Source organism: Rhamphochromis sp. 'chilingali', assembly GCF_963969265.1.
Source record: "Rhamphochromis sp. 'chilingali' genome assembly, chromosome: 15".
NCBI lineage: Eukaryota > Metazoa > Chordata > Actinopteri > Cichliformes > Cichlidae > Rhamphochromis > Rhamphochromis sp. 'chilingali'.
Window position 1 is genome coordinate 12,352,416 of NC_137942.1, and position 25,530 is coordinate 12,377,945.

At 41.9% G+C, this 25,530-nt stretch overlaps 1 protein-coding gene across 1 annotated transcript in view; it reads left to right on the plus strand.

Moving 5' to 3' along the window:
• Nucleotides 1-25,530, plus strand: part of gcgra (glucagon receptor a) — a 55,846-nt gene that overhangs the window by 12,047 nt on the left and 18,269 nt on the right. The window lies entirely within an intron of this gene.

Here is a 25,530-nt window from a genome sequence, read left to right on the forward strand (position 1 = left end):
GTGGACGGAGACATTTTTTAAAACTGCATGTGTGGACGGGATTTCTTTAAAAACAAAAAAAAAAAAACGGAAAATCCTTTCAAAAATACTTGTGTACGTGTGGACATAGCCTGAGTCCTGTCATTCTTAAATCTATTTTCACCTGTTTAGCAGGAGCGGAGCAGGTGGAGGTTTGCCCAGTGCCGCAGCGGTCATGACAGCGGTAGGATCCGGGGGTTTCTCCGTGAATTTCATATTCCCGAGGCAGCTTGCTAGGTACTTGCTCAGAAATTTAAGGGTTTTTTTTCGCTGTAAAAAGAAGTTTTCTTCCCACGCAGTGTACAGCAGACGCTAATGTTTTTGTCACTTTTTACAGAAGCAAACTCAAAGTAAGGTCAGTACTTCCACGAATTAAATGCTGCACAATCGTACTCTCTCCCGCACTCTATATATTATCCATTGTTGATCTGCACACGTCTGTTACCACGAATGTCCCCTTACATCATTGTCATGAGACACTCTCACAAACAAAATCACGGTTTAGTAACGCAGTAATGCCACGTGCTTACGGGAAAGTAACAGCAACAGTAACAAATTTTCTTAAATTAAGGATTTAATATTAATTTAAATTAATTTAAATTAAGATCTCAGGTTTTATGTGTAGTTGAACATCTTTACACTGACAGAAAGGCTACAGTTTAGTGCTATAAAAATCAAATTGAATTGGTCCGGGCCACTTAGCATCAAAGTGGGCTGTGTGTGGCCCACACTGCGAGAAGAGTTTGACATCCCTTATTTAGTATTATTCTATTTCCTGTCATGAAATTGTTGACCTCACAAGCCCCCAGACAAAAGAACCAATTGTCTTTATTGAGCTGTCTGTGCACAATATTAAGGGAAGCTAATATGCTCAAGGAGTTGAGAATATTATCAGTTTTCTCATCTATCTCCCTACTTAGAACTGTGACTTTAATACAGAACATACGCCCATTGCCTTGAATGGTTTTTCTTATGCTATTAGCCAACAAATTTATAACTTCTTTGGCATTAGTTATTGGGTGTGTCTGACGAACTCTAACAGGACATGCGTCTTACAGCTTACACATAAACCAAATGTCACTGCCGCAGTGCTGCTTGTCGTTAGTGCTGTAATTGGTAAACGGTTTGGAATGAGTATGTAAATTAAGGGATTTGAATTGGAGACAATGTGAGACTAATGTCTCCCAGAGGAATATTTTTGTTTGTGCTACCTTACCATGAATGAAGTCTTTCTCTTTGGTTTTCAGTGGCGAGGATTGTTAGTTGGAGTTGAAAAACAACATGCCCTCCTCCTTCACTGAACAGACCGCTGAAGTCAGTGTGTCTTTGACGGGAAGTTGGACGTGGGCCTCTGTGTTTTGTGTACACAGTGAGGGAGACATTGACCTCTCTTCATATGTAGCACTCAGACATGCACAACGTGCAGCCATCTGTTATAGGTACAAACACAAATTTCTGGTGCTAGTTTTACTGATTCATTTAAAAAAGCATACAGAGCAAAATAACTTCTGCAGTCTTCTCTGACATATGCTGCGCTGTCTTGCACTGGTGCTGTTTATGCGAACAGTAAGGCTGTGTGACAGGATCATTGCAATACTAAACCGATGTTAATGTCATAGCCGGCTTCAAACTGGCTATGGCAGTAATGTTACATCCCAAAAAAATTTTCTCCGTGGAAAAAAAATCAAATACTGCCATTTTGTCAGCAGCCAGTGATGTTGCAGGCGTAGGCACAAGATGTCCTTTGATGCCTTGATGCACTGGTTAGATCAAAACTTGGTGATGGTTCAATTTGGAAAAGTTTATATAGGGAGGCATAAGGGCTGAAGAAATAAATTTATAAATGCAGAAGTTTTGTTTGTATCATTTTTGCTAAAGGCTGCATGGTTTATATGATTTATTGCTTACAATTTGTTAGTTTTAAACAAACAAATCATAAGGAGGTTTGGGTTAAAGAAACTCTGCTGAGGCAGAGGTCTCAACAGGGTTAGGGTCACTGGTGAATATAAACTGGCTGTAAGTGTGAATGTGACTGTGAGTGTCATGTGATAGACTGGCTACTTGTCCAGGGTATACCCCGCCTTTACCCTGTGACAGCTGGGAACCACCGGGCAACCCTAAGTTGTATAAGCAGAAGATGGATGGATAAATAGATTCATTGATATTACTAATAGCAATACCTTTAGTAATTGGATTGTCTTCTCAGTTAAAAAAAAACAAAAACGAAGTCTGCTGTGTTTGTCCCATGACTCACTGATCCCGTTGCTCTTGTGGTCATCCTTGATATCATTTAGCTGCTTTCCCATGGTTATATTCAAATTCCACTATCTTGGACTGCAGTTTTTGTCAGCAGGCCTTCTTCTGCTCTGGAGATGTGCTGCAAATTTGGTGGACACTAACCAGAACCTAGGGACAAGTGTAGAATTTCTGCAGTTAAACAGCCTGTCATTGCTAGCTGCAGTCCATGACTAAGATAGACACTCACATGAGAAGCAGCTGATTCGATCTCTCAGTTTTTCATTTGCTACAAATTATTTTGCAAATGAAAGTCGAGCAAAGCAGAAACGTATGAATGGTATTATTTAATTGTTTAAATATATGCGTGCACCCCATTTGCAACATATGCACAGTATGGAGTTATGCTTCTTAACAAGTGGCTTGTACACTGTGCTGTCAACCAGAAATCCGAAGTGCTAGTGGCTGTTCCAAATAGCCACATTAATATAAAGGACAACAAAGTCATTTTCCCCAATTTCTTTTTTGTTTACATTTCACATGACTACTTACAGCATGAGGAGGCTGTTTTTTTGAAACTGCATACTGCAAGATTTTCCACCAGTGTGACTCTTTATGAATAGCTGTGTTTAAACTAAGGCGAACTATTAACTGTCTCATTACATTTATAAGCTGCAGAAGTGAGCAAAGTCAGGGTATCTGTTTTCCTTCCTTGACCCCCCCCAAGCTATGCGTAGCTGACCTAGTCGCTAGTTCCTTTTTTCCATGTGATGATTCATACCTCGGGTGGGCAGTTCTCTCCTGTCAAAGCTCATCTTCTTTAAAGGGTTATCATTAATTAAGCTCGCTGTCGTCTTTCAGACATGTTGTCATAAACTAAACACATCAAATATTCAGTACAGACCAACAAGCTGCTTTTATGGAGTATTATTTATGCTCTCCAAAGGCCTGCACCATACTACTGAAGGTCTTCTGGAGGCTCAAGACTTTTTTGCATTACATCCATCACCAGACAACCAGCACAACAAATCTTAAATGCAAATGTTGCAGCAGGTCAAACCTCTTTGCAGAAATACTACAGTTTGCACTTTGGGTAGAGAACGTTGACAACGCACAAGGATAAAATATTAATATATTCATTTCTAAAGTCCTAGGGAATGTTTAAAATTATGTATTAAAATGTACACTAAAATGTGTGCATGCAAAGTAAGTGGAAATGAACTAGGCTGACTATGGTGACTGGCTAAAATGTGGTAGGATCTCTTTGCAACTCATCAGCATCCAATTCACAGAGGCTCAAATATGAATCCCAGTCAAATCTAAATGTTGTTCAAGATGAAGGCCTTTATTGACCACGCGTGTAAAATCCATGCATATATTTTAAATTCACATATTTAATAAATTATTTTAAGAAGGATTTTACTAGATGAATTTGTGGCATTTATTCTTTTAAACCAAGCTCAAACTGATCTGACCAAACAGACCGCTTCACTTGGCAACAAGTGCACTGGAGCTCAAACGCATACCAGTTCTGAATGTACAAATAGTAGAAAAATATTTTGTTTCAGACACATAGCTAGATGCTGCTCCAGGTCAACAGCTCTCTGCCTCCTTAGATGTGGCCCCAACTCTGCCAGTGACCTCTTGCGGCTTCAGCTCCTGGATCAAACCATGAAATTCTCCCTGCTGCTGCCTTCTTGTGACAACTGGCTGAACCAAGAATCTCTGCTTGGTCCTTTTCTTGTTTAGAATCATCAGGACCATCTCATCATTGATTGATTTTTGACTTTTGAGGACGAAGTTTCCACTAAAACACACCGCTTACAATGTTACATGACACGTCGGTATGTTATGGCCTTTACAGTAGGGAAAATGACCTCGGCTTCACTTTCTCTGAAACTCCTTACTAGAAACTGGAGTTTCAGTAACAAGCCATTTTGCTTCATGAGGTTTATCATAAAGAGCCGTTCTTTTTTATCTTCTTATCATAGGTTACACAATAGGTTGTACCATAGCTTGAAAATAAGTCAATATATGTCTCCTCGACTTCATGACGATGTCTTTTTTTGACTCCTTGACCATAACTGCTTGCAGTCTGTTTTTAGAAAAGGCCAACTGATTGCCTTATCATCCCCGTTCACCACAATAGATGCTGTGCAGGCCTCTAATGCAGTATCAGACAGTAAGTGCAGCTTATTACTGCACAAGTTAAGATGAAGCATCTCACCGTTTCCTCTGCACAAAAATACAAGCTAGCCCAAGAGTGACACTTGTAATTCAAGCTCCCTCACTTGTAATCCCACTTATCTTTGTGCACCCTCTTCTGATATGGCACATTATAATCGCTGCAGGGTGTAGCCTTCCTGCAGAGGAGATGTGAAACAGATACTTTTATCTGCAGCACGTAGAGTATTTTCCAATTTCCAGTGTAATCCCGCCCCCCGTGTTTGTCATTACACATTTTTTGTAGTGTAGGATTATTTAAGGTCACTCCTGAGTCCTTTAAGATAATTAATTTAGTTGTTGAGGAAATTTAAAAACAGGCTAATTATAGAGACTACACAAAGGTCACTGGGTTGGATGAGAGTCAGTGCAGGGCACTAACAGGAATAGAAGTATGAGAAGGAAGTGTTAGTGCGTGTGTGCTCATCTCTTTTACTGCCTAATTAGTCTCTGTTTGCCGATTACGTTACACAGCTCCTACACACTTCTAACAGGCTTGTTTGTGAAGGCTGAGATAACCACCGCTGTGATGCAACCATGCTACAGTGTACAGACATATTGAGCTCCATCCAAAGTTTGTTTGGCTTCTTTTTTCCAATAAAAAGAGACAGCCAAGGATTTAAATGTGGTTAATGTTTGATTTGAACTGCAAATGCCACACAGATGTTTTTGCTTAATTGGTTTTTCTACTTAAATCAATACTTTTTAAAAAATGTTTATTGAATAAATGTTTCCAAGTAGAACTGAATTATTTGATGAAAATATATTCAACTGTATAAATGAGTAATTTAAGCTTGGCAAGTCCTCTGTGAGAGTAAATTAGCCAAGTTAAGTCACTTTATTTAAGACATTTAAAATCATCAAAGGAATGATACTTATATAATTTAAGAAGAGCAGAAACTGTTGACTAAGAGGTATGTTTTTAGTTAGAGTGCTGTTAGTGAGATAGATGACCTCATCTGAGACATTTCCAAAGTTTGCCCAGTCAGCTGTACAAGCCAATCAGGAAATTTTATAATTACTAGAAACTGCTGACCAATGATCAAGTGAGCGGTGTGGGACACAGGATTATAAGTCTGGCAGGAGCACATATAATGAACTGCAGGAATTCAGTCTAATTATAATAAAAGCACGACAATCTTTCTCTGGGTCACTGATAGAAAGAAAGGGTTTAACTTCAATTAAAAATCTCAATTAAAAAATTAACCAATACTCACACAGTCTGCATTTTTTGCAGTTTCTTTCCTTGCTTTGTAAATGAAAGCTGTAGGCTTTAATACTAAACTGCAGTTTAAATCAGCTGCTCTGTTTCTCTTTCTCTGCTATTGTTTTCTCTGTTTTTGTTTTGTTTGTTTTTGTTTGTTTATTTGGTTACGGGGGGGGGGGGGGGGGGAGTTGTGGTTGTTGTTGTTCTTTGGGGGTTATGCTTGTTATGTGTATGGGTCCTGAGGTGTTGTTTTTTGGGTTTTTTTTGGGGTTTTTTTTATTTATTTATTTTTTGATTTGTTTTGTTTTTTTGTTTTTTTTTGTTTTTTTTGTGTGTGTGTGTGCGTGTGTGTGTGTGTGTGTGTGTGTGTGTGTGTGGGCAGAGACTGGTTCTCTGCGGTGTTTTGTCTATTGTGGACCTGGTAGGGGGAGAATTTGGGTTGGGGGGCTGGATGGTATAATGGACATACCACTGTTCTGAAATCAAGATTGACTTAGCTGTTGCTAACTTTGTATGTCATTGTTGAAATTAATAAAACAAAGTTGGGAATAAATCAGCTGCTCTGCTGCCAGCACATCTATTTGCTGCCAACTCCGCCCCCTCAATATGAACGCAATTGTAACTGGATTATGAAACCCTGGGTTAGCTAATCGAGATGGCGATCACGATGCCAGCTTCATAGGCCCCTGCTCTACCCCCCTCAGCCACAGACATCATCACATTGGCTTCTGGGAACATCTGATTGATTGATTTTGTTTTTTTTATCGTTAAAATGATGTTCTCAGCAGTTCTAGCTATAGGTGGTAGAGATTTTTTTTTCTTTTTATCCCACAAATCGCAAAATTTATGATGATTAAACCTGTTTCAGGAAAAGTTTTGAAATATCAGATGATAGGCTTTAAATTCATGTTTCATAATTTTTTTTAAAATGCCAAAGGGCCAAAGTGGCTCCCTTGGTTGTAGTGTTAAAGTAATTACCAGCTAGACGGAGACCTGGTCCTAATAGCGTACATATTAATGTGAGACAAATGACCTATTGCAGCATAGCGACCCCCCGATGACATGCAGAGCCTGTTGGAGGCCCTAGATTTATTCTTAAGTTCCTGACCTACATTACATCAACAGCTACTTAGTACTTTCCTTGCAGTTCGCTGCATGCTCGCTTGCTCCCTGCGTGACACTCACTTGTTTCCCCTGCTCCATATTTTCTCATGGGTGCAGCATATTTGTCAGTGATGAGACACAGGGCATGGTTTTTACATGGTTATACATCTCCATTGTACAGACATGTGGGGAATAATAATGCTGTAGGGGATTTTGTAGATGACAGAATGACAAATTGTCTATATCCATGGCTCAGCTGTCTGTGTGTTGTTTCTGCATATTAGGCTGTGTTCATAGAGAATTTGTTTGTGTCATTAATTCATTCATAAGCGGGGATCAGTCGCAGTTAGTGAACCGTAGATCGTCGTGGGAGAACAAGTGACATTTGATGCCTGTTTAAGATGTCACTGAAGCTCTGGAGGGAACAAACGCTGCCTTACATGCCTGACGGTGTTCTTGCTGTTAACAAACAGTTGGAGTAGAAGACACATGAAAAAAAAATCCAAATTAAAACGCCTCTGGGTAGGTGAATTTATTTTGGGAGCATTACGAAGCACTTGAGGCCCAGTTTGAATAACAATGGCTTTAAGCCTTTTTTTAGGTGTGTCATGTGCTTTGAGTGTGTGTTTATGTAGGAGTGTTATAAGCATGTGCATCTAAGACAGCGCATTATGCGTGTGTAACTGCGGAGATGGAGCTGTAAATAAGATGCTTCACTGTCTTTGGCCAAGTGGTTGTAGGGAATCCAGTTGTTTTAGATTAAAGATGAGCCAGATGCTAAGAGGAGGAAATGGAGGGAGACAACACAGATGAGGAATATGAGCCATGAATAGGAGGAGGTGGGCAGGAGATGTGGGAGCCAAGTGACACTGAGACAAATTAGCTCAGCTTGCTTTGGGTTTGGCAGTAGGAAACGCTGCACAAATTTTTCATTACGCCACACAACTGTCGACCTCTGCTCATTATCTGTGTGGCTCTTGCAGTCATAATTAATTTATCTCCCATGAGCCTCTCTGTTAACGTTTTGGACAGGTTTTGAAGTACTTACAATTACTTCGTTTTTCACAATGTGCAGTAATATTTAGACCCAAAGGTACCTCAAAATCAACGCATGCACATACGCTCACACACAAACACAGTAAAATATATCTTCACACCTGTTTCCTGTTTCCTTTCTCAACATTAACAGCAAATAACACAATGACTTAAATAGCATGTGAAAGCCCTTATACTTTACTGCAGTTGACTTGGAATAACAGATATTATTTATTGCATATGGAATAGCATAATACAATTAATAGTTTTTGGACAGCAATAAATTTCTGGTATGAAACCCATTTTTGGGAATTGTATTGTGAATAATGTTACATTTTTCATTGTATTTCATGAAAATGAATACATTCTGGCTCTCTCAAAGATCTCAGAAGATTGAACTAAGCAAGGTTTACTATGATATTGCAGAAATAGCAAAGCTATGAAACAGAGTTCTGGGAGTGGGAGGTTTTCTTGCACTGGCTGGAGGACTGAGCTGATGAAGGGAGAAGGCTGGAGAATGCAGGCTGGCTGGTAGGTCATACATGGAGAAGTGAGAAGGACAGACTGGGTTCATCCAAAAAGACTAGATAGCACGCTGATGAGTGAAGCACAACCTGAGGCAAGGAAACAAAGATTACTCAGAGATCAAATAACGACACGAGGAAACCGACTGTATGTGAGGACTGGTTAATCTAGCCGAGAGAGATGAACTGATGTTTGCATCCAGGCCAGCTCTAGTTGCGCTCAGCATATGGAAAAATAGCTCTACAAACGCACTGTTTAGGACCTCTGTTCAGCTTAAAGTCTGCCTCCAGATTATGCAGACCTCTTAACATGATCAGAAACCTGAGCTTTGTACTTCTCAACCTATTATTTCTAGCTGCCCATCATAACGTAGCAGGCTAGGACCAGCCCTTGTTTAAATACTGTGAAGCGTGACAAGTGAAAGTGTCTCAGGTGTGCCAGTTGATTGGCACAGAGCTATGCATCAAGTGGAGACACGTATGCACACACAAAGAGAAATAGACAGAGAGGATCAACCACGTGACAGTAACGACAGGGATGAAAGACATTGTGCTAAACCCATGAACATAAACAATACCAGTCTCACCTTCACTGTAGTTTACTGTCTTCAAAGTATAATGAACCATTTTTAAATTGTTATCTTTTGGTGCTTTGCTACTGCAGTCTGTTGTAAAAACATAATTTTTTTTAGTTAAAAGTATAGAATAGAATAGAATAGAATAGAATAGAATAATTCTTTAATTGTCCCACAATTGGAAATTTGGTTTAACATCCGCAAAAAAACACATATACAAACAGAACAGGACACAGGACATAGAACATAAACACACACAATTTATACATATTTACATCATAGACAATAGTTACTAAAACAGAGTACTGTGCAGTTATTAAAATTAAAGTACAGATAAGTAGCAAACCCAGGTTGTAGTGTGCAAACAGAGCAGGATACTGAAAGATGTTTAAATAGTTAAGACAGTTAGAATAATTAGAAAAGTACAGATTGCTTATTGTACCTGTGCATTAAAAAGTAGACATGTAACTTCCAATAAGTTAGTATATATAAACTGAGAAAAGTAATGTGCAAACTATAACAGTGCTAATGTACAGGCAAAGATAGCACAGTTTGGTGTCTACATCCTTAAAAATCAGAGGAAACTGGACAAGTGGAGGAAAAAAAAGAAGAAGTGTTGGGCCTAAAAAAAACGCAAACTGTGTGCAATAGATGAGCAATGTCTTAAACTTATGTCCCTAACTTAAGAAAGTTACTAACTTAAAAAAGAGGGAAAAATAGCCAAAGACGTGAGAGATGCTGACACTTCAGTTGATCTGTCTACCGTTCGCTGAGCCTCATCAGAAATAGCTTCAGTGGAAGGGCGGATGTCAAGAAGCCAGAAACCATTCTTAAAGAAGGGAAACAGAGAAAAGAGGGTGAGTAATGCCAGATTACACAAGTGCTGGACTTCAAATCAGTGGCAATGGGTCTTATTGAGTGCCAAATCCAACTTTGAATCTTGATCAATATGTATGGAGGAGATCAGGAGAGAGATACAACAGTGAGTGTCTGCACAGTGATGGCTCTGTTATGGTTCGAGGCTGCATTTCAAACAGTGGCGAGACCTTATCCAAATTAATAGAATTATGAAAGAAGAAAATACCCTCAGATTTTGATCCAGTTTGCAATAACATCTGGAAAGAGTTTGATTGGCTTCCTTTTTAGCATGATAATGATCCTCAACACGCTGCCAGTGCAGTAAAAGCACAACTATAAAAGCAGACAGTGGAACATTATCAGTCATGGACTGGCCTCCTGGACCTTAATGTTACTGAAGCAGTGCAGGATCATCTTCATGGAGAACTGCACAAAAGGCAGCCAAGATCCACAGAAGAGCTTTGAAGAAGCTTTAAGAAGCCTGAAGAACTATTCCTGTATGGTAAACAGACAGATTCTTATGTACATTTCTACTCTACCTGAGCACTCAATGCGCTTTATACACTTTACCTCATTTACCTATTTATACAAACAGTGTTTTCCTAGTAAATTGTTTTCTCTGTAACATTCACATACTCCAGTTGATGCATTGGGGAGCAACTTGGGTTTACTTTGGGCACTTTGTCCAAAGCCATGCAGTCAGGGATAGAACCACCAACCTGCTGATTAGTAGATAACCTGGTCTACTGTCTGAGCTATAGCCACCCCAAGATACCTTCAAGAAACTAGATGGAAACTTGACTAAGAGACTTCAGGCAGTGTTGAAGAATACAGGTGGTCATACCAAATATTGATTTTCAAGGCTCATTAAAAATTGTAGAAAGTTTTTGCCTTGTATACTGTATTTCCATATAATTCTGTGTGTTTTAATATACCTATTTCCTGTTTTACTTGGAAAATATAAAGAAATTAGAGGTTTTTTAAGACTTTTGCACAGTATTGCATTTATTCAACATTTTTATAATACTTTTCACATATCTCAAGTCTAAGTAGGCTCTGAGCACATGGTATGACCTCTTTCCCAGCAGCTTCTCCCTCATTAATTGATGTTATTTTTTCTTAATTTGGGTTGAACTGCCTTTGCCTGTCTAAATAAGGCTTGAGAGTCTCAGTGTAGCTTTTTATGGAGTCTACTGTCCTGGGCTGCATATGGCAGAATGATAATTTCCAGGCTGATGGCAGAGTGACAGAGCAGCGTAGGGGATCTCAGAGGATTACTGCACATAAACACTGCCTGCATTCATCCATAAGAGCTCGATGTAGACCAGATCCTTGAATGTATAATCCAAGGGGCCCACAGTTTAATGGTCACCCAGGTGATTTCATAATTCAGTGGTTCTATTTGGTGTTCTCACATAAGCATTAAGCATCGCATAGGAAATTGACGTTTGCATGTGGGGCATATGTCCGTGAGACACCATAGGATGATGTCAAACACTCATTGCGTAAATCTTACATTGCATGTTTTGTGTTTCTCCCGCCTCTCTTCGTCTCTCTGTCCCTTGTCCCCATTCTGTGTGTTTTCCCCTCAATTCCTCGTTTGTCCTCGAGTGTTTTTTTCCACGCTTCAGCTTCTGGGGATAAAAATTGAGCCTACACGCTCTGCAGTTTCTCTAAAGGCCCACGGTTCATGATACCCATGTTAAAATGTCCAAAAGTCAAGTTTGTGACTTGGTACAAAAATAGTTTTGGCCCTATTTTTGGATATTTTTCCCTTGATAACATGGCTTGCTGCAACTATGAGGACTGTTGAAGAAGTTTGTATATGTTTTTGTTTTGCAGATTTCGTGCAGATTGGTAGCCAAGCTTCCTGAAAAATTAGTACTCGATTTTTCCAAATATGGTAACTTTTCCAAAACATGAACATAGTTGCTGCCAAAACGCTACATAATACAAAACCAGTGAGTGATGTTATGATGGCTATCAACATCTTTTATATATAAAAGATATATGCAAATAGACTGCATATATGCAGTCTATTTGGGTTTTCTTACAATCTCATTAGCTTACCAAACAGTACAATCTATCATGAGCAGTCTTTGAAGTTCTCACATATAAACCCCCCTTCCATCCGTAGTTTAGTCTTGTCCAGTAGCTATTTATTTATTTTGGTTTTGCTTCATGAGTATGTGTGTTGCTATACTTGCTTCTTGTGTGTTTTGGACTTATTGAACTTAAATGGGTGGGCTTATCATGGGGTTTTGACTCAGATAACACTGTTAGTTTGTTAAGCTTCTCCTGTCCCTGAACTTCAGCCTTTATCATCCATAGTCCACAAACTAAAACATACAGAAACAATGTTTTGGATAGTGAAGATGTGTGTAGTAATGGATAATCGGAGACTAATGAGCTGGATGAGAGGCTTCACTGTTTGTGAAGGGCTGAGGATTGACTGCGACTCCTAGACTCAGCCTATGAGAGTGGGTGACATTAACAACAACATGTTGTGTAGGGTAGGTGGGCTTTTACACAAGTACTTTAGGTGTGCATTTGACTTAGGATAAAGTTATTTAAGATGAGTGAGACACAGACACAGAGGTGCATGCAAATCCTTGTTTTGGTACTAATCCTGTCTTTTACAGTAGAAGGGGGAAAAAAGCAGTGTCACTCAATCACTCTATATCAAAACCACATCCCTTTCACATAAAAGGCTGCGGACACCACAACATTCTCAGTGTTCAGTCTTGGCACAGATAATGTGCTTGGTAAAGGTCACAGAAAGGCTTGTTTTCTATTCACAGACAGCTGAAGTGCAAGTGCTAACTTGCAAGTGTTGACAGGTGGAACTGCTGTGTTCGCGTTACTCTGTTCTCGATTGTTTACTCCAAATCTCAGCCAACTGCTTTGCATGTCATCACAGGGAGATTTATTAATCTTATAAGGCATTTATTTTTATTCTTGGGGGAATTGCATGACCAGTTTTTTTTTTTGCTATGTGAGCTGTTTTTTTCAGAAATATGCATCTGCAGCTTACTGAGCTGCACTGAGCTACAAAACTGTAAACCTTCTTGATATCATTTATATAATTTCTCTCAGCTTCAACCTGAGTGAACACCCGTGTGAACATGCAAGCAACTTAGATATCAGATTAAGTCAGCAAACATTCAGACTCAAATGCAAAACAACAGAGCAGATGAAAGGCTCACTTGGTAATCTGTGAAAAACACTGGGGCTGCTGGTGTAAAGTGGGCTTGCAGATTGAAGACTTGTGAGATGAGCTGCTGACAGACAGAATTAGCAGTGGGCTCGCTGGCATATAGCGGAAATCTGGGTCACACAAAAAGAAGGTTTAAAGTAAAGGAAGCCAGAGAAGAGCCTGGACTTTTTGTAGTACTACAGCTGACAGAAAACTCTGAAATAGACTGTAAGAGCCAAGCTGATTTTGAATCGTCTGCTTGTCCTGAGAGCTGTAAATTAACAAAACTGATAGATATAACTGGACTAAATTTATGGCCTGAAACTCTCATGGCTATTTTAAGAGAAGAAAGGATCACAGAAGTTCTTCCCTGCTCCACAGCCACGGGGAACCACGACAGTAACAAGTATTTAACCACCAAATAAATATAGTGGCAGAAAATGACAGCATTTTTCTGTAATCTCATAAAGTACAAGTATAAAGTTGCAGAAAGTAGAAACACTTAAGTAGACATTCCTGTAACTTGAACCTCAACCCGCAAGTTGGATGTGCTTGAACTAATCACCTCAGCGTTTTTGTCGACTGATATTTGCATGCAGACAGACACAATATTACCGGCAGCATTCAGGAAAATTTGAGTTTACCGCTTTTCCGATCCTGGCTCTAATTATTTGACGTCTATAATGCAAAAAAAATAAAAAGCATGTATTTAAAATAAACGTTGAATCTGCACTTGGAGTTGGTGGGTTACCACAAAAACAGTGAGTTCAATTCAGAGCCGCAAGTACAAATGATGTTGATATTTCCCCAAATCTTTTTTCCTGCATTTCTGTGCCAGCTAGGTCACCGAATATCAGCAAGTACACGGGCAGAGACAAATAAGCTAAGTGCTGTCCGAGACTGAAGCGCACGCAGTGTTATTCCTGCCAAGCTGAAACCACAGATAGCATCAACACAGTCCTGCTCCTGCTGTCTGCTCTAAGTGGCAACACTGTTGGGCTGTCATTATGTTGTCGTCTTAAAATCAGCTTTCTAATCTCAGGAAACTAATCATTGTTCATTTTGTGGTAAGAAGCTGTAGCGCAGTTGGAGTCGCCACGAGGCTTGGCTCATGATCAACATAATCCTCTGCTTTGTGTAATGGAAATCTTGACAATGTTGTGATGAACAGCACAGGCTTGTCTGGTTATGCCACAAAAGAAGTCCTCCCAGGAGGAAACCGAGTTGTGCCGAAGCTGGACAATCACCTAATTTGACTGTTTCGAGTGAAATAAGTGAAATCAAACTGAGAGGGATGAACTACTAAACTTGAAATTAATTACATAATTCAGGTGATTTAGCAGCAGTTAGCAGCAAGAATCAGAGGAAGATTGATGGTAGCTACAGAGTTAGACTGATTTATTAAAGGCGTTATTGTCCATATATCAAAATCATTCATATTAGGATTTAGGACGCATGAAGGTTTGCAGCTCCGTGTAATTGTTTACACAAATATTGTACTGCAATAAGCTTTTTATTGTTGCTGACACATGTTATAAAGGTGCAATCAGTTGCCAGAGTACACAAGGGAAAGCAAGAGAAAAATGAAACACCATCTCTATTGCCTTTATAATGCTAATTTAACAACACAAATCCTGTCCACTGGCAAACAGAGACATCACTATTCATATAAATGAACAACCGCACTACTTAGTGTGACTCACTGTTTCTTAGCCAGCTTGCTCTTTCCCATTTTAAGTAAGACGATATCTTTCCCTTACATTTAACAATTTAAAGGATTATGAACTGGATAATAAACAAAATACATTTTTGCAGCGTTGTGGTGAACAATATGCACCAAAGTTAAACTTCGTTTGGGAATTAAACTCATCCTGTGCTCAAACAAACACAGCAGAAACAATGTAGGATGGCGATGGCTAATCAAAGGCTCCCTGCAGGGCTGTTGTTGCTTCATAGCGGGCACAGTTCGTAGGTCCATTGCACCTCATAAAAGTGTGTACGACACAGCACCCAGGCAGCGCAAAACGCTTCCCACACACATGCTCCTGTAGAGCACGGCGAAACATCAAACATTCACACACACAAAACACAGGTACGAATCAGATGTTATACAATCATTTTTCATTGTTTCCCACCCACATTCAGCCGATGTGGCCTCTAAACAGGAAGTGTTTACCAAAACACGCAAATATCCAACGCGCTGAAGAGGCTTCGAGCATCCAGCTGCTAGGTCCCTGTAGATGCATCCAGATGGGCCACTGCCTCATTATAACAGGGTCCCCGACAAACATGTGTAACAGTTCAGAGGTTGACCTCTTTACAGAGCTGTAGAAATAAGAGGCTCAAAAAATATGTGTTTGAGACGTCACGCTACATCCTCATCTTTACACATGTGCACGGTATTGCTGTAAACATCTGGAGATCTGGATAAATCAAATACCTGAAGGAAGTGAGCTTTTTTTTCCCGTCTTTGTATTTTTTTTTTATCTCCAGGACAAAGTGAGAGGTCTACTGATGCTTCAACAAAAGTTGCATAGTGTTCCTGCTGGCACATTTGACTTGCATATTTAAGTGCACTGCAGTGTTCTGCTGACATTTTGACACATAATAAAAAGGCACGCATGGGAAAGCAGAGTTAGCCAGCGGTGGGATGTTTTATGACCCATTTCATGAAAACACAGTAATTATATTCACTGAGGCAATGTGATTTTTGTTAAAGAAAAGTGATGAATGATAACATGACACGTTTTCCAATCACCATTCAGGAAGACAAACAGCAGCAGACAGTGAACAGGTGCAGCGCGCAGTGCCATCGGCAAACCTAACAGGTCAGATAGACTGAATTAGGCTATGATGAGGCGGGATATTTGATTTGTGAGACCACAGAACTTGTGATGCTTAAACATCTGGATTTAGTTGACCATATAGTGACGTTCACATTCATGCAGCGCACAGAGAATAAACTGAGGTCGACACTGGGATACGAAATTCCAATTTTGTTTTAATGTCTTTCAGTCAAAGTAACATTTACAACAAATGGTTTTCATTCATTTTGTTTAGTGGTGGTGCTTTGCTGGAGCACAGCTGCAGTGCAGTTGGAAGATGTTTCTTTTTTATTTTTTGGGGTTTTTTTTAGTTAAATTTATAGCGTCAATAGCAAAGTCATTTGGCAGGAGCTCCAGAAAATCAAAGACCAGCAGCTTTCCTTTTTTCCAGTCTTCACATAAAATCACAGATTCTCATCAGTCACACTTCGCGAAGCCCATTTAAATTAGCAGATGCAAACTGAGTGAAGGGCTACACCAGGACTGATTTGAAAGCAGTGACAAGCTAAGCAAAAGATTACCCCCATGCATCCTCTGCCTCGTGCTGTTTGCCAGAGATTTACTAACGGGAGACATTGCAGCATTTTGCACATTGTCAAGAGACTAAGAGAGGCCGTCTTCATCTTGCTTCACTTAGAATGACAGCAAAATTAAAAGGACTCCATAACACTGCTGACTACTCACATGAATGCGTCTGTTACTGAGCAAGGACTCTACAGCGGCTGTTTGCTGTGTGTTTAGGCCACACATTAACAAAAACAGACCCATGGCCTGAAAATAAAGATTAAATAAAGAAAATAAAGACTCAGACTACATCCAGCTGGTGACGATCATAGCAGGTGTTGATGTGCACTGTGGGCTTGTCTGGTCATAGAAACTAAGACTGGAAAATATGTTGATTAATGCTGTCATACTGCCAAATTTTCACTTTATTTATGTCTGTATCTGTCAGAATCTAGTTCAGAAACTGAATTGAGGGGAGATCGGTGATATTCTTGAGATCATTTTGAGTTTTTGTTATGATTTATTTAGGTGGTTTTGGTACATGTGTAGCATTAATCTGAATGCTTATTAAAATTTGTTTAAATGTGTTGTAATAAAAATCTATAATTTAATTTAATAATATCAAGTTTGTTTTCCAAAAAGAAAACTCTTTATTCAGAAACATTGTACATTCATTCTTATCTGATCTGTTACATAACAACCTTAAGAATGTTTGTATGTTTTTGACCTTGAAGGGGAGTTCAGAGGTCAAATGTGACATAGTTTTAATTTCTGTATGGTGACAATAAATATCACAATTTTAAGAATAATAGTTCTTAAGGATTTTTTGTCAATTTTTGACCAATAAATTATTAAATTGAAATTAAAATTTAATCGATTGCTAACATGACCTTACACCTAAAACGTTTTATCAGAATTCATTTTAGACTGTTTGAATGATGGTTTACATTACATTAATATGGCTGAATGGCAACAGTTTTGCACTGAAATGTGTCCAGTATGTTCACCTTGGATGGAAGTTATCCACATTACAAAAGTAATCTGAACTCTGATTTTCAAGGTATGCAAGATCTATAAATTAACTTTAGACCGACTATCAATACACAATAATAACACCGACAAATCTAAAAGGCCAAACACACAAAACAGCTTTTTAAACGGAGATTATATTCCAGCATCAAGCAAAAGAGTAAAACACACACACACACACCAATACACCAATACAACTAGTCTAAGTGTGAGTCTTATTCAATGACCTGGTCCTTGACTGACCCCATTTTTTTCCAGCCTTTTGCTTTTTTCACCCGACCTTTCCTTTTAACCACCCATTTAAGGGTGAGAGACAGAGCGGCTGCATGCTCTTGTGGCATCTGTGTTGCAGCTTTGGGTGCACCGTGGACATTGTGGTATTAGCACACACTTTAAAAACTTAGTTTTACTATAACATTGCTGTTGAAGGTTACTGTTCACTACAGGCCAGAACAACAATGAGGCTACCTGGAAGTATTCTGATTGTCACGGCTGGCGGAGTGAGCCGTGTGGAGTGGAGGAAAAGGAGGACCCAAAATGCAGCAAACTGATGATACGAGTGAAGTTTATTTACACGGTGGCAGTGGCAAAAACAGGCAATGAAGCATGAGTAATGACAAACCTAAACTGGGAGAAACTAAAGAGCAAACCTGAAATCTTACAAAACGGAGAGCGGAGCAGAGAGACGCAGACCAAGGACCAGGATACCAAGAAACACAGACGAGCCGACAACGAACACAGACCGACACCCACTATATATACACACACACACACACACACACACACACACACACACACAAGGTAATCGGGTAATCGCACACAGGAGGGAAGAACAGCTGATCTGAATACACATGATGACTGGAGGACACAAGCTGAACACAATGACAACAGACACAGACTTTCAGAACAAAACAGGAAATCTAGAACCCGAACCGGACACAAGGGGGGAGGACACAGAATAACTAGAACAGAGGGAAATAATCACAAAACACAAAACGCTGGGTCAACGACCCAGGACCATGACAGTACCCCCCCTCCAAGGGCTGGCTCCAGACAGCCCAAAACAAAAACAGACGACCAACCCAGGGCGGGCGGCGGGGGCCCAGGATGGAGGGACCAACACAAGCTCCAGCGAACCGAGAGAATTGTCCAAAACAAAAACACACATGCTGGAGCACGAGAACAAAACACAGTTCAGGAGGCCGGCCCGGAGGCTGACAACTCAGAAGTCCAGGACAGTTCATCTTCTGAGGCCGGCCACGTTGGCGACGTAGATCCATAAGCCGACCGAGCGGAAGGCAGCGGTGGCGGAGTGGAGGCAGTTCAGGGGGCCGACCGTGCACACGGCAGCGGCGGTGACGGGGAAACCGTTCAGGCGGCCGACCGTGCGGACAGCAACGGCGGCGACGAGGAAACCGTTCAGGCGGCCGACCGTGCGGACAGCAATGGCGACGATGACACAAGTCTGGAGGCCGACCGCGCGGAAGGCAGCGGCGGCGTCTAGGAGGTCGTCCATATTGACGATGACGCTCCACCAGCGGCCTGGTAGATGACCGCCGATGTCGAGGCGGCAGTTCGGGACCCGAAGGTGGCGTGGCCGTCGCAGCACCAGACGAGACCGAAGCAGCGGCTGGTCCAGGCGCGGCTGAAGCTGAAGCGGAGGCCAGACCAGGCGAGGCAGATGACGATGCTGCAGCCGGGCCAGGCGAGGCAGATGACGATGCTGCACCGGGCGAGGATGAAGGCTCGGAGGCTGCAGCTGGCGAGGATGATGAGGCTGCAGCAGGCGACGGCGTGGAAGCCGGAGACTGTAGCGCTGCAGGCGTGGAAGAAGCTGCTGCTGCCCGTGGCGTGGATGAAGCTGCAGCTGGCGAGGATGATGAGGCTGCAGTTGGCAGCTGGACGGGCTCCTCGGGCCCTCCAGCTGACGAGGCAGGAGGCTGGCTAGGTTCTCCTGAACCTCCAGCTGACGAGTCTTGAGGCTGGACGGGCTCCTCGGGCCCCCCAGCTGACGAGTCTTGAGGCTGGACGGGCTCCTCGGGCCCCCCAGCAGGCGAAGCAGGAGGCTGGACGGGCTCCTCGGGCCCCCCAGCGAAAACAGTCTCTGGACCAGTGGGCACCGGGGCCCCTGGAACACACAGGTCAGAACCAGTAGGCGCACGGGCCTCTGGCAGGCACAGTTCAGAACCAGCAGGCGCACGGGCCTCTGGCAGGCACAGTTCAGAACCAGTAGGCACACGGGCCTCTGGCAGGTACGGGTCAGAACCAGCAGGCACACGGGCCTCTGGCAAACACAAGGCAGACTGCAGCTGCACAGAGCATTGACCCAGCTCGGGCAGCGACAGCCGGATACAGTCCTCAGCTGGCTTCTTAATCTCCAGGGGTCCAGAGTCGGCCGGGGGCTGGGACCCAGCCTCTGGGGAGGCCCTGGAGTGTGTCACAGTCTCTGGGCTGGCCAGCTTTTGAGGACTGATTACAATATTATGTGGTGTGTCTCTCTGCTTGACATGAACAGGTGAAAAATAGTTCTTTCCGGGTTGGATGGACTTAACTTGTTGTGCAGGAGGAGTTGGTGACAACGATGGCACAGCTGGCAGTTCCAAAGTCCTAGTCTTCGGCTGTGGGGTGATGCGCCGACGGCGCGATCGTCGCTTCCTCCCGGGCAAAACCTCCGGCGGGCCGGGCAAAACCTCCGGCGGGCCGGGCAAAATCTTCGCCGCCGGGCTGAGTTGGGAAGCGGTAGCGGCTGGTGGGTGAAGGTGCAGTTCGTTGAGTATGAAGTCCTGTGCGAGCGGGTGAAGAGAGTCCAGCAGCCAGGAGTGAGCAGAGATGAGCTGCTGTAGCCTGGCTTCTACAGCGCGGAGACACTCTTCCCCCTCATGCTCGAGCCATAGGTTAACCAACCTGGAAACAGAGTCAATTAGTTCCTCCCGAAGCTCCTCGGGAGGTGCGGATGCCGCTGGGTCCATGTTTGGTCGGCTCGTACTGTCACGGCTGGCGGAGTGAGCCGTGTGGAGTGGAGGAAAAGGAGGACCCAAAATGCAGCAAACTGATGATACGAGTGAAGTTTATTTACACGGTGGCAGTGGCAAAAACAGGCAATGAAGCATGAGTAATGACAAACCTAAACTGGGAGAAACTAAAGAGCAAACCTGAAATCTTACAAAACGGAGAGCGGAGCAGAGAGACGCAGACCAAGGACCAGGATACCAAGAAACACAGACGAGCCGACAACGAACACAGACCGACACCCACTATATATACACACACACACACACACACACACACACACACACACACACACACACACACACACACACACACACACACACACACACAAGGTAATCGGGTAATCGCACACAGGAGGGAAGAACAGCTGATCTGAATACACATGATGACTGGAGGACACAAGCTGAACACAATGACAACAGACACAGACTTTCAGAACAAAACAGGAAATCTAGAACCCGAACCGGACACAAGGGGGGAGGACACAGAATAACTAGAACAGAGGGAAATAATCACAAAACACAAAACGCTGGGTCAACGACCCAGGACCATGACACTGATGCTTCTCAACTGTAATGCATATTCTCTGTAAGCCTCTTTGCAACCCATCTCCACATCAGCGCAAGCTTTCTAGTGTCAACTAGCCGCAAATAGACCTGAAAGTGTCTCTTTCAGGTCTAGTTGTGGCTCTCATGAAAGAGACCTCTCAGAACAGAGCCATACCTCCTCCATAAACAACTGCAGATGGAAATAACAAAGTTCTTCTGTGGTTCAGACTAAAAGTGGCAAATCTGGCTGGTTTATGTACTGTGCCAAACAGTCAATGTGGAAATACCTGTTAGTTTATGTCTGTCCTGATCTCTGGTAATTGAAAAAAGGTTTTGAGACACAGCTGCTATTCAGATGCCAGCTCAGAACAAAACTGTGAGCTTACCTTTACAACAATATGGTGTTAGAATTAAGCAATGTATACCTGCAATGCATCCCATGGCCACTTTGTGCCACTGAACATAATCCATACTGCAAGTAAGCTACTTTTCCTTCACAAAATAACTGAGAAAAAAACTGGAAAAAATGAATATTTTGCTTTTGAAATTTCACAGACAGAATTGCATGGAGGGCTCTCGTGTGAACCCAGGTGCTTTTATTTTTTATAGCATTTTGGCAACCCACCATGAGGTGATGATCAGTTGACAGTTTGTTATGGAGAAACACCATGTCCATTAACAGAACACTGCTCGGATTCAGACCTGGAAAGCCTTTTCTCCCAATCACCCCCTCCTTTGAGGTGAGTTGCTTGATGAGGTGAGCCCAACTATATCTTGTTGGTACCTCTAAACCTCACGCACTAGCTCAGGCTCCTTCCCCTCCAGAGAGGCGATGTTCCGTGTCCCAATCACTAGTTTTGGTTCCCGGGGATCAGTTGGCCGGTCTCCATCCCTGGCCACTCCCCAGCACTACGTTCCTCCTGCCGGTGGTGCACTGACAGGCGGCATTTTAGCATTTTTTTTTTTTTTAAATCAATAAGAATCTAGTCGGGTCTGCTTTTATTTGACATGTTCCTATTGGTAAAGTAGAGGATGAACAGGAAACTGTCTGTCAACATAAACGTCCTGCTGAGTCAGGCTTAAATGAAATGTAACTGTCACTGTATTTGAAGTCTTCATGATTTGTATATATTCAGAGTTTTTCTGCAAACTAAGAAACAAACCTTCCAGAAATACTTTGAAAGTTTTGACAATAGCTATTAACAATTGTGCCAGCTCAATGTGCAATTAGATGAAAACATTGTGTTGTTTTTCGAAAGAATTCCTGGGAAGCATCGGAAATTTGTGGCTGAAGAGAAAGCAGACATTTTTTAAAAGGTCAGAAAAACAACTGAAATGCATAACCACTGTTGTGCAATCAGTGGCATGTGTATGGTTGCAGAACATCAGAGCGGGGAAATAATCATGTTGTTGAATTTGATGTTTTACACAGGAACAGATTAGCATGCTGTCATGCTGAAGATCAGGTAAATCAAGCAGAGCACGATGCGTAGATTTAGGCAGTATCTCGATTGCTCCAAACAAGTAAAAGAGCGTGTTGCAGCACGATGCTTTTTTTCCTGAACACCCTGTTATCAGATAACAGGGTTCTCATGCCTGAACACTAAGCATGTAACGTCTTCTGTATGCGCTTTAGCCTTTTAGCTAAATTTGTTAAATTATGGAAAGCAGGGAGAACATATCACACATTTACTCTAATAAGCATGTGTTTGATTGTTTTTGCTGTTTGACAGTTTAAAAACAAAGATATTTCTCCATCATATATTTTTTAAATTGCACCCAGACCTCATCTGTGGCGAGGAAAGCTGTCGGATTTGGATGATGTCAGACAGTTAGTGTTTACTCCCACTAGTGCCTGTGCGTTTGGAAAGCTGAATGATATACTGCTGCTCAGGGGCATTTTCTGAGCTGGACAGCTATTGTGTTTTTCAGAGAGTTTTGTTTTTAATCCTTGCCGATCCCCTCTGCCCCGCATTCATGCATGCATACTCTTTTGTAATTTTATTTGTCAGACAATGTAATCAAATGAAAGGTAAGCACTCTCCAACAAACAACAGTAATTGTTACTGGCCATTGTATTAAGCCATCCAATGTGCACTTGAACACAAAGCGTTTTTTTTAGGTTGTTTGGGACATTCAGGTGATTTGCGTCATTCACTTATGTTTTTCAATGTATTTCTTCCACTCGCAAACATAAATAAGTGACCAAGGATGATTCAAACATGATGCCATCTATCCTGTGTGTGTAAAGGGGCAATAACCTCTTAGGTTACACTTGCATCTGTTTAGCATTTGGTCAATCAACACAAAGTCGTCTAAGAGGAAATTAAACATAAGTATTTATCTAAAAGAAAAAAAAGTGCTGCATAATTTTCAGACACTGAGGTGAAACATTATTGCTTGCTAACTTGTTTCTGGATGAAGCTAAAGAGAGCAGACCCAAGCATCTCAAGAGAGCCATCTGGCTTGGAAGGCTTGACTCTCAGCCGTTGTTTCACCTCATACATCAAATGTGCAGCAAAAGTGTTAAAAGCTCCAGATTATTTCCTGGAACAGGGAACCACTGGGTCTAACAACACATGTTTCAGAGGACCTTGATTGGTCTGAAGTAACAATGGACTGAAAAAGCTAAGTGGGAGCAGCAGTACTGTAGATCTGGCAGGCTATCATAACAGCACAATATAGAAGCCTAATTAGCCTCACACCTCGAAGCCCATTAGTTCCAATTGAGCTTCCATCGAATGGCCAACGTGATTCCCCTCATCCTGCATTAAAGGCATCCGAGCAGACACATTGTACTTGACAAATGTGCACAAATAAAGAAAGGGAGTTCTGTGAACTTATGTCCTCAGGTTGTGTCTTAAAAATCCTCCAGTGCTCTGATTTAGCATTGCTTTTTGAGCGTAAAAGGCAGTGAATGCTCATTATCGAGAGAGTCTTGTTTTGTCTTCAGCTGTGGGGCATTCGGTGTTATTATATCTAAAAATAAATACTAAATACTAAGGAAAACTGTGCAGCTGGACTCCCGAAACAGAAGCAATGAGATTGTTATAGAAGTCATCTAAAGGATAATTAGGAAAGGCAGTTTTTATTTTCTTTTAGTCATGAAGCGATGATGAAATATCATATTTTGGTGTCCATGCATACTCTCAGTCTGAGAGGCAGATTTCAAATTCAGCTCACAACTTCACACATGTGTAATGGCTGGAATGTTTAGTGTCGCAACATAGAAAAGGGGTCAGGAGCCAGGTTTAGGAATCTTTTCTCCTGTAGTAAACCCTCTTGCTTTGACGCACCCTCACTCCCACTCCTGCAGTTTGGTTAATCATTGCTCCCAGTCGCTGCTAAGCTGCAGAGTGGCGCGGGCTGGCGAAAGAGTCAGAGAGTAAGTGAGAGATAGGTTGTGAAAGAGGGAAACCCTTGGAAAACTGTCACACATGGCGTAACATTTTAGCCACAAGGAAGACCAGGGTCTGAACCTCTCCGGTGCAGCGGGACACGTGCTGAAATGTCACGCGCTCATTATCTCTGTCTGGTAAGAACTTACCCGAGATGCCTACAGTAGAGATGTTTGGAAGAGCAGAGGTTAAAGTACAGTATGGTTTGAAGATATGCCTGTAGTTTCTGCTTCCAAATGACCTATGCCAGAATTTGTGATGGGATGTCACCGTTGTGGGTCTTTTAGCCACCAGAACACAAAAACAGAATTGAAATCAGAACATGTCTGATGCTGTCAGAGGTACAAGAGTCAGCGCTATGATTTGAGCTGGACAATCACGACCTGATGTCAGGCCAGACAAGAGTAGCTCTGATCTCTCAGTGCCTATGGCAATCAGTGAGGCTGTACTGCAGCTAATGCTAATTGTTTCCAGTAGTTATTACACTGAGCAGTCCATTAAGAAAGGCCTTGGTGTAGATTTGATCAAGTCTGATAGTGTGGATATTAAGATTGTGACTGGAACCTCCAAGCTGCTGTTTACCCCAGATTTTAGAAGCTCGATGACATTTTCAGTCAAAACAGAGACTGAAAAACTCGTGAATTAAGCTTTCCCACCCAAGAACATTGCAAACTGTTCATCTGTCATTGTGCTGTTATCTGTTGAAAAAATACCTACATTCGTTTGTGAAAAATTCCTTACACAACATCACGAGCTCGTCCTCCTATCCACAGCAAGACTGGAACGGAATGGAATTTGAAACGTTTTAGCCAAAAATGTTTCCATGGTCAAGGTGTTTTTTGCAGAAACGTTTCAGATTTCGTTCCGTTCTCCGGCTTCAGTCAAATCTCTCGGGAGTGTTATGGCAGTCGATGCGAAGGTGAGTGACCTGTGGCACACACTGACAAACACTCAACCAAATACTCGCTGGCTTCAGCAAGAAGGTGGACAGCTGCCAGCAGAATCACTGACTACATGCAGCTGTCTCACTGCAGGGACAAACAGCATTTCCTGGAGGTTTTTTGGCCCGATGATGTTCTGGTCTGTCTTGTATAGCTGTAAACTTTGTGGACCATGGCTCTATTTGAATGAATAAGCACTCCTTTCCTCTCCACACTTCTTGAGCGTTAAGAACACAAGTTGAAAAGACATAAGACTTCTCCTTTTATTTTACTTCCTTGCCAGCATACCTTCTAAATTTGG